Genomic DNA, 9,055 nt, shown 5'->3' with positions numbered 1-9,055 from the left:
GTTTAGACGAATATCTCCTAAGGATGTACACTCATATAATGCTCATAAGTAAGCTTGAACAGACATTTTTACCCTTTATATAAGCTCACATAATTTCAACAAAGCCATACGCGAGTCGATTTTAACTCATTGACTTAACTAAACATGCAGCCAGATTCAAGTGAATCAAGGCCAAACATATCCTTACTAAAATTTAAAGCTAATAACATCTAACCCATGCTATATAGTAACTGAACTAGACAACTTTTAAAAAAACATGTTTAACCATAAAGCATATTAACCTAACGAATAGTCAACTGCAGGTAACCGAAGGAGTCGAATAATAAAAAAGCAAAATAAAGGAAAGGGGATTTACTGACCTTCTTCGGGTGCAGCGAAGTGGGGCGGAGTCCTCGATATGCTTCGAAACACCGCAAACTCCGAGTTGGTATATACTCGGATCCGAACCAAATGCCGAAGCAAAACAGAAAGGATTTAGTGTTTGAGACGATATCAGGAAAATTAAGAGCCGATATTTTTTTTAAAAAAAAAAAAGGAACTGGAACAATTAAAGACTTGTATTGTCAAGGGAAATCTGGCGGTTCAAGAATTTTAGTTCTTAGGGAATTTTGCGGTTAAAAGACTTAATCCTTTTTTAGGGATTTTGGCCACCAAAAAGACCTGCCCAATCACTGTGCAAACCATTATTTATAGGGGAAATTTCTAGGGTTTTTGCTTGGGTTTCAAAAATCTGAAAATTGGCGGAATCGAATCCTCTTCAAACACAAACGTTAAAACCCTCTGTCACTGATCAGAGACCCAGAAGAAGAAGACAATCGTCATAAAAATTTTGTATTCGAAGTCAAAGGAGCGGATGAGAAAAACGATTTGGGTTCAATAACAAACAAAACCCATTAAGGATTTCCAGAAGCAAGCGGGAAAGAAAGAAGACGAAAACAAAATTCCTACCTTTTCAACGGTTGAAAAATCGACGGGGAAAGGACGCACATTAATTGTCTTGTCCCTATATGGCCATGCATGGCCTGGATTTAGGAAAGCCCACCACAAATTTGCTCGTTTTATCGAAAAGAGAGAGGAGGAGAAGGGAAAGGGACAAGTCTGTTGGGGTGTGATACGAGTCTTGCACGACAATGGACTGGACAGATCTGTCCATGGCTAAAGGGCGATTGGAGTTTTTCAAAAAATGGAAGGGAGAGAGGAGCAAGGGGGTGCGGCGCGGAGATGAAAGGGGAAATGAAACCCTACTGGTTTCATTTTATTTTTTTTTAAACGAGCCGGGTCGGGTGAGGGTGGTGGGCTGGGTAGGTTTAGATAATGGGCTGGGTCGGTTCATCCGGGTATGGACTGAAATATGGGCTGGTCCAAAAATATTGCTGTTAATTGGGTCTAGATTTGAGGTTAATGAACGAAAGAAATAATTTGGGCTTCTGAATTTAAGTGAAGACCTATTTTCAGTTAATTATATACTAGCGCGTGTTAAAATATTACCTAATAGAATTATATGACGTCATAATGGTCGTGCAATGTTTTGAAAGTCAATAGTAAATAAAAGGTTGTTATTTAATTGTGCGGAAATAAATGCGATGCATGTGCATAAGATGGTAAGAATGCGAAATGATAAAAATGTATTATCATAATACGGTAATAATAAATAAAAATGATCATAATAATAATATTAGTAATAATAATAATAATAATAATAATAATAATGGTCGCAAGATTATAAAAATAATACGGCTAGCGAATGAAATGCCGGTATTAGTAAGAGGCTGATAATTATAGCAAAAAAAATACAAGTAATTATTTTAAAGCTGCCAACACATCAGAAACGTAACTAAATATTTTGGGGAAGACGGGACAAAATTGGGTGTCAACAGTCAGCTTATACAGTTTTGCCCAACATGGTTTTATATGTATGTCATTTGGGCTCGCTCCTTTCCAGTATATTTCTCTTACGATCTAGCAGGTTGCCATCTGAAGACCCTAGTGGTCCACCCCTGTTTATGATTATGATATGAAAGCAAGATTAACGGTGCTCGGCAGGTAGGGCTCGGGTGCCCGCCATGGCCCTCCGATTTGGGTCGTGATAAATTTGGTATTAGAGCAGTTCCGTCCTAGGGTTGTCTACAAGTCGTGTCTAGTAGAGTCTTGTTTATATGTGTGTCGTGCGCCACACTGATGAACAGGAGGCTACAGGGCATTTAGGAAGGTTGTCCTTCTTTCTCATCTTAGATCGTGCGTTAGAGCTGTATCATCAGGATTCCTTTTCTAATAACGTGTTCTGATTTCAGCGATGCCTGTGACAACGAGCGCTTCGGGGGGGGGAAGAGGCACTTGCGTGACGGATGAGGTACCGGTCGGCGTGCCGGTACACGAGGCCGTGGCGAGTGCCAAAGTGAGGCCCGTCTCGTCTTCTCGAGACCTTCCGTTCCAGATGGGTTGCAGCTAAAACAACCCCAGTTTCTCCACATGATATACCCGGCCAAGAGATGCGAAATGTTATTCGGTTATTGATTCAGTCAGTGGCCACTCAGGCCCAGTATCAAGGCACGGGTACTGTCACGCCCCGAACCATGGCCTGGACGAAACACGGCACTCGGTGCCTGACTACATGTGACTGAGCGAACCATATGACTTGCTGAATCATTATGAGGCATATCATAAGCGGAATATAACGTGAATGCATGATGAGCCTTTATAAAACATAATAAGTCATAATACTTAATAAAATACTTGTTTAAACATGAGTGCGGAAAAATAACATGAATGAGCCAAAGATGGCTATACGACTCTGAATATCTGACATGACATAACTGACTAGTCTAGTCTATGAAACCGCTATCATGAGTCCGAAATGAAAAATCATATACCGGGGGACAAGGCCCCCAAGATACCTTTAATACATAACTACCATAGGATAAATGACTGACTAAACCCCGAAGGAGATGGGACTCACCAATAGGCTGATACGAGGAAATCCTACTGAGCAGATGCGTCGTCTTGTAAATTCGTACCTGCATCATGAAATGCAGGCCCCCGAGCAATAAAAGGGACGTCAGCACATTGAATGTACTGGTATGTAAAACAACTGAATGAAATAACATGGGACATAGAAATAACATCATAAAGACTGAAACTGAAACTGAAGTCTGTTCATGAACATGAATACATAGAGATATAACATGAGTAAAAACATTATAAGTAGGGAGAGCATAAATATAATCGATAACATGGTTCTGGTACTTGCACCCTAGCAGAGCCCCATACCTTGCCGGGGATATGAGATATAAATATAACATGAAAGGATCTAATCATTATTAAGGAATCGTCCTAAATATGGCGATGAGCGATCCTTATCTTATGGTGGCTAACGTAGTTTAAGGCTACTTAAGCCTTCTCGGTAATCTATGCAACTCCCAAAAACATGAACATGGAAAATAGGTGGCACTTGAGCCCATGGTTTTCATAAATCATAACTTGCATGTACATGGATATCACTTCATAGTATTCTTGCATGAAAACGTGTAAAGCATGTAGAGTATTTTCTTGAAAATAAACATAATAAATTGTAACTTGCATATAAGAACCCATGGAATGCAAAGTATGGGTTTTCATGGATTACAGACAGATTCTCAATAATCATAATGAAATATCAAGAACTCAATAATGGATTAATAATACTTTAATACTTAGTATAGCATGGTACACGGACCTAAGGTTATCATGAGCATAGTTAAAAACCCTAGTTTTCGTATAACTTCATACTTTATGGAAGAAGTGGCGTGGGGAAGAACAAAGATGTTCCCACACGTAGCTAGTAATCCTACATACCTGATAATGTTCCAAACTCGTAACAAAAATCTAAACTTTGTAAAAGAATTCCAAAAGGTTAGACCTTGAGCCTTGAGGTGGGTTTTCTTGAAAACCCTAGGTTAAGAATGATGAACTCTTATTTAGAAATCATGGATACATGTTAGAATTCACTTGGAATGGTTGGAATAGGCTTACTTTGTTGTTTTGGATTGTTGGGAGAAGAAACCTTCGTTTGAACTTGGGAGAATGTAGAAAAGTGGAAAAGAACTTGACATGACGTATTTATACTTAATGGAAAATTATACGGTCAACTTATACGGTCCGTATAACTTGGCCGTATTAGACAATGATTAAAATTCCAGAAACCGAAATTTCCCAAAATAAGTTTCATGACCGAATATACGATCCGTATAATATTATACGATCCGTATAAAATTATACGGGTCCGTATCAAAGTTTTTCACAAACTTGCGTAAACTTAAATCTCCACCGTGTAACCGATCGTTATACGTATAATAATTCGTATAACCGATCGTATAAATGGATTTTGTCAACCGAGACGAATTTATTTCCACACTTCTACGGTCTTCTAAGTCTCAAATCATGGACATAACCTAGTTTAAAGGTACGAGGTGTTACAATATCTCCTACTTGGGATCATTCGTCCTCAAATGATGGGTCATGGTTAAGCATATACGATCGGACAACTTGAATAGTGAATGTGAAAAGAACACGACGTGAAACATGAGAGATCGAACTAACGATACGGTTACATAGGAAATACGAATACTATGACATGGACAACACGGGGGTACATGAGCGTGAAACATGAGACATGACATAACATGGACTATGGAAGGTTACCTTGAGCACTCTCTACTTGCTCTTCAAACAATTATGGGTACTTGGATTTCATGTCCTCTTCGGCTTCCCATGTAGCCTCTTCAACTTTCTGACTCCTCCATAAAACTTTAACCGAGGCAACTTCCTTAGTTCTCGACTTGTGAACCTGACAATCAAGAATGGCTACGGGGATCTCCTCATAGGTGATGCCGTCCTTAAATTTTATAGTATCGGCGGGGAACAACCAATACGGTCTCCTACACACTTCCTCAACATGGATGCACGAAACACGTAATGAACCAAGAACTCTTGTGGCAACTCAAGTTCATAAACTACTTGACCGACCTTTCGCAGAATTCGGTAAGGTCCAATATATCTGGGACTGAGTTTTTCTTTCTTCCCAAATTTCATAACGCCCTTCATAGGCGAAACCTTAAGGAACACCCAATCATTAACTTGAAATTCCAAGTCCCTTCGCTCAATCTGACTTCGGCGATCAGTTTTCAAACGCTCTTGAATCAACTTGACTTTCTCCATAGCATGATAGACCAAATATGATCCTAACAACTCTGCTTCACCAACTTCGAACCAACCAATCGGTGGTCTACATCTGCGCCCATATAAAGCTTCATACGATGCCATTCCAATACTAGCATGGTAGTTGTTATTATAAGCAAACTCAATGAGAGGTAAGTGATCATCCCAATTACCTTTGAAATCTAGGACACATGCTCTCAACATATCCTCGAGAATCTAAATAGTACGCTTTGCCACAATTATCCGTCCGGATGAAAAGTCGTGTCGAGGTTCACCTGGTACCCAATCCTTTCGAAAGGATTTCCGTGAAGTTCGCCATGAATCGAGCACCATGATCTGAAATAATAGACACTGGGGTCCCATGCAATCTGACAATTTCTCTAACATACAACTTGGCGTAGTATTCTGCTGAATCTGTGGTCTTGACTGGCAAAAAGTGTGCCGACTTAGTGAGTCGGACAACGATTTCCTAAATAGAGTCATGGCTCCTAGCTGAACGAGGTAGTCCTGATACAAAGTCCATATTGATCATTTCTCATTTCCAGATAGGAATATCAATATTCTGAGCCAAGCCACCAAGCCTGTGGTGTTCGGCTTTCACTTGCTGACAATTCAGACACTTAGCTACAAAATCTGCTACATCCTTCTTCATATTATTCCACCAGTAAATCTCTTTAAGATTATGGCACATCTTAGTGGAACCTGGGTGAATGGAATACCTGGAGTTGTGAGCCTCTGACATGATTCGCTCTCTGAGCCCATCTACATTTGGAACACATAATCTGCCTCAATACCTCAAGGTACCATCAACTCCCCCTTGTTCAAAAGTCGTTGTCTTATGCTTGTGAATCCCCTCTTTCAGCTGCAACAAGTAGGGATCCTTATATTGTTTCTCCTTAACTTCAACGACTAAAGAGGAAAGAGCTCTATTCTGCATAACCACACCGCCATCTTCGGAGTACAAAAGACGATCTCCAAGAATGGCCAAACGATGAACTTCCTTGGTCATAACTCTCTTATCTGAATCAACGTGGGCTAAACTTCCCATGGAACGCCGACTAAGAGCATCGGTTACAACATTCGCTTTTCCCGGATGATAAAGAATATCCATATTATAATCCTTAAGCAACTCGAGCCATCTTCTCTGCCTAAGATTTAGCTCTCTTTGCTTGAAGATATACTATAGGATTTTATGATCTGTGAAAATATCAACATGTACTCCGTACAAATAATGGCGCCATATCTTAAGTGCAAAAACCACGGCTGCCAATTCTAAGTCATGAGTCGGATAATTCTTTTCATGAGCTTTGAGCTGATAAGATGCATAAGCTACAACCTTACCATGCTGCATCAAGACACATCCGAGACCAATTCCCGAAGCATCATAATATACAACAAACCCTTCAGTTCCCTCTGGTAGCGTCAAGACTGGAGCAAATGTCAATCTCTTCTTCAACTCTTCAAAGCTTCGCTCACAAGCATTTGACCATTGAAACTTAACCTTTTTCTGGGTCAACTTAGTCAACAGAGCAGAAATAGAGAAAAATTCCTCCACAAAATATCTATAACAACCCGCCGGACCCAAGAAACTTTTTATATCAGAAATTGAAGTGGGTCTGGGCCAATTCTTTACGGCATCTATTTTCTGAGAGTCAACTTTTACACCTTCACCCGAAATTACATGGCCTAAGAATGCCATTGACTTAAGCCAAAACTCACACTTTGAAAATTTTGCAAAAGGCTCGCGATCCTTAAGTGTCTGCACCACTATCCTGAGATGTTCTGCATGATCAGTCTCACTGCGGGAATATACCAGAATATCATATATACCAGAATATCGTCGATGAAGAAAATGACGAATAAATCGAGGTAAAGCTTGAATACCCTATTCATAAGAACCATGAAAGCAGCTGGCGCATTTGTCAACCCAAAAGACATAACAAGAAATTCAAAGTGACCATAACGGGTTCTGATAGTGATTTTCAAAATATCAACTTCCTTGACTTTTAACTGATGGTATACTGATCTGAGGTCAATCTTAGAATAACACTTGGAATCCTGGAGTTGGTTAAATAAGTCATCTATTCTGGGAAGAGGGTATCTGCTCTTAATAGTGACTTTGTTCAGCTGGCGGTAATCAATGCACATGCGTAAGGAACCATCTTTCTTTCGGATAAATAAGACTGGCGCACCCCAAGGTGAGACACTTGGTCTAATAAATCCCTTGTCAAGAAGATCTTTCAACTAGACTTTTAATTCTTTCAACTCTGCTGGAGCCATTCTGTATGGCGGAATAGATATCGGCTGAGTGTCGGGAAGTAGATCAATTCCAAAGTCAATCTCCCTGTCAGGAGGAACTCCGGGAAGATCTTCTGGAAACTCATTAACAACTGGTACGGACTGGAGAGTTGGAGTTTGGGTATCTGAATCCCTGACTCGAACTAAGTGATAGATATACCCCTTGGAAATCATCTTTTTGGCTTTAAGATAGGAGATAAATCTACCAATCTACCCCTGGGTACTACTGAATTACCCTTCCACTCTATGACTGGTTCGTTAGGAAACTCAAATCTCACTATTTTGGTTTTACAACCCACAGTAGCATAACATGAAAATAGCCAATCCATACCCATGATTACATCAAAGTCTACCATTTCTAATTCTGCTAGATCAGCTATGGTTCTACGGTGATAGACTAAAACTGGGCAACCCCTATAAATACGTCTAGCTATAATTGATTCCCCGACTGGGGTGGACACCTCAAAGGGTTCATGCAACTTTTCTAGTTCAATCCCAAATTTCTTAGCAACAAATGAGATTACATAAGATAAGGTGGATCCTGGGTCAATAAGGGCATAGACGTTAAAAGTGAAAACTATTAATGTACCTTTGACCACATCTGCACGAGCTTCTGTATCCTGATGACCTGTCAATGCATACAAATGGTTTCGTCCTCTGCCTGTGTTTCCAAACTTAGCTGTATTGTGCCCCCGCCGGGCCTCGATTGCTACGGGAGCTCTGACCAGGATCGCGTCGCGTTGCCTCCGTACCTCGCCTAACCAGTTAATGGACAATCCCCGAATATGGCCCTTTTGGCCATAACCATAGCACGCATCCGTACCCACACGACACTCACCTGGGTGTCTCTTACCACACTTTTTGCAACTCGGAATATCATATGTCTTCTGCCCCACACTAGCCTGCGAAAAAGAACTTGATAGCCTGAAACTCTTCCTCTTATCATTTCAGAACTTTGGGACTGGGGCATTTGCTGTAGATGGAGCAGGTCCCGCTGACCTGTTCTTAAAGAATTTCCTGTTCCCATTATCGCTGAACTGTCTAGTAGACTTGACCCTCTTGTTGAACTCCTTATCTTTCTCTTTCTGCAAGGCTTCCTCTTCCTTTAGCTTTGTCTCATTCCCCTGTACGAAAGAAACCATTTTGGAGATAGTCATCTCCCCATTTTGTGAAGCAATATTGGCCTCATCGTACAAGTGGGGATCAAGACTATAGACAAACCTCCTCAGTCTTGCCTTCATGTCCGGTATCATAAGCGAAACATTCTTAGCCAGACTAACAAACTCCAAATAGTAGTCCTGAACTGACCTGCCTTTCTACTTAAGCTTCAGGAATTGCTCAGCCTTAACTTCTCTGACTTCTATTGGCATGAAGTGGTCCAGTAATGCGCTTGCAAATTCATCCCATGTAGCATCAGGCGCATCCTCCCCTCGGGATAACTCCTAAGATTCATACCAAGTGTTGGCAATGCCGGCACCGACGAGCTCCAAAATTACCGCCTCGATCTCAGATGCCATAACCCTAAAGATTTTCTGTAGGGCATCAATGTAATCCTAAGGGTCTT

This window comes from Lycium ferocissimum, chromosome 8 (assembly GCF_029784015.1).
Source record: "Lycium ferocissimum isolate CSIRO_LF1 chromosome 8, AGI_CSIRO_Lferr_CH_V1, whole genome shotgun sequence".
Classification (NCBI taxonomy): Eukaryota; Viridiplantae; Streptophyta; class Magnoliopsida; order Solanales; family Solanaceae; genus Lycium; species Lycium ferocissimum.
This window is presented reverse-complemented; position numbering follows the sequence as displayed.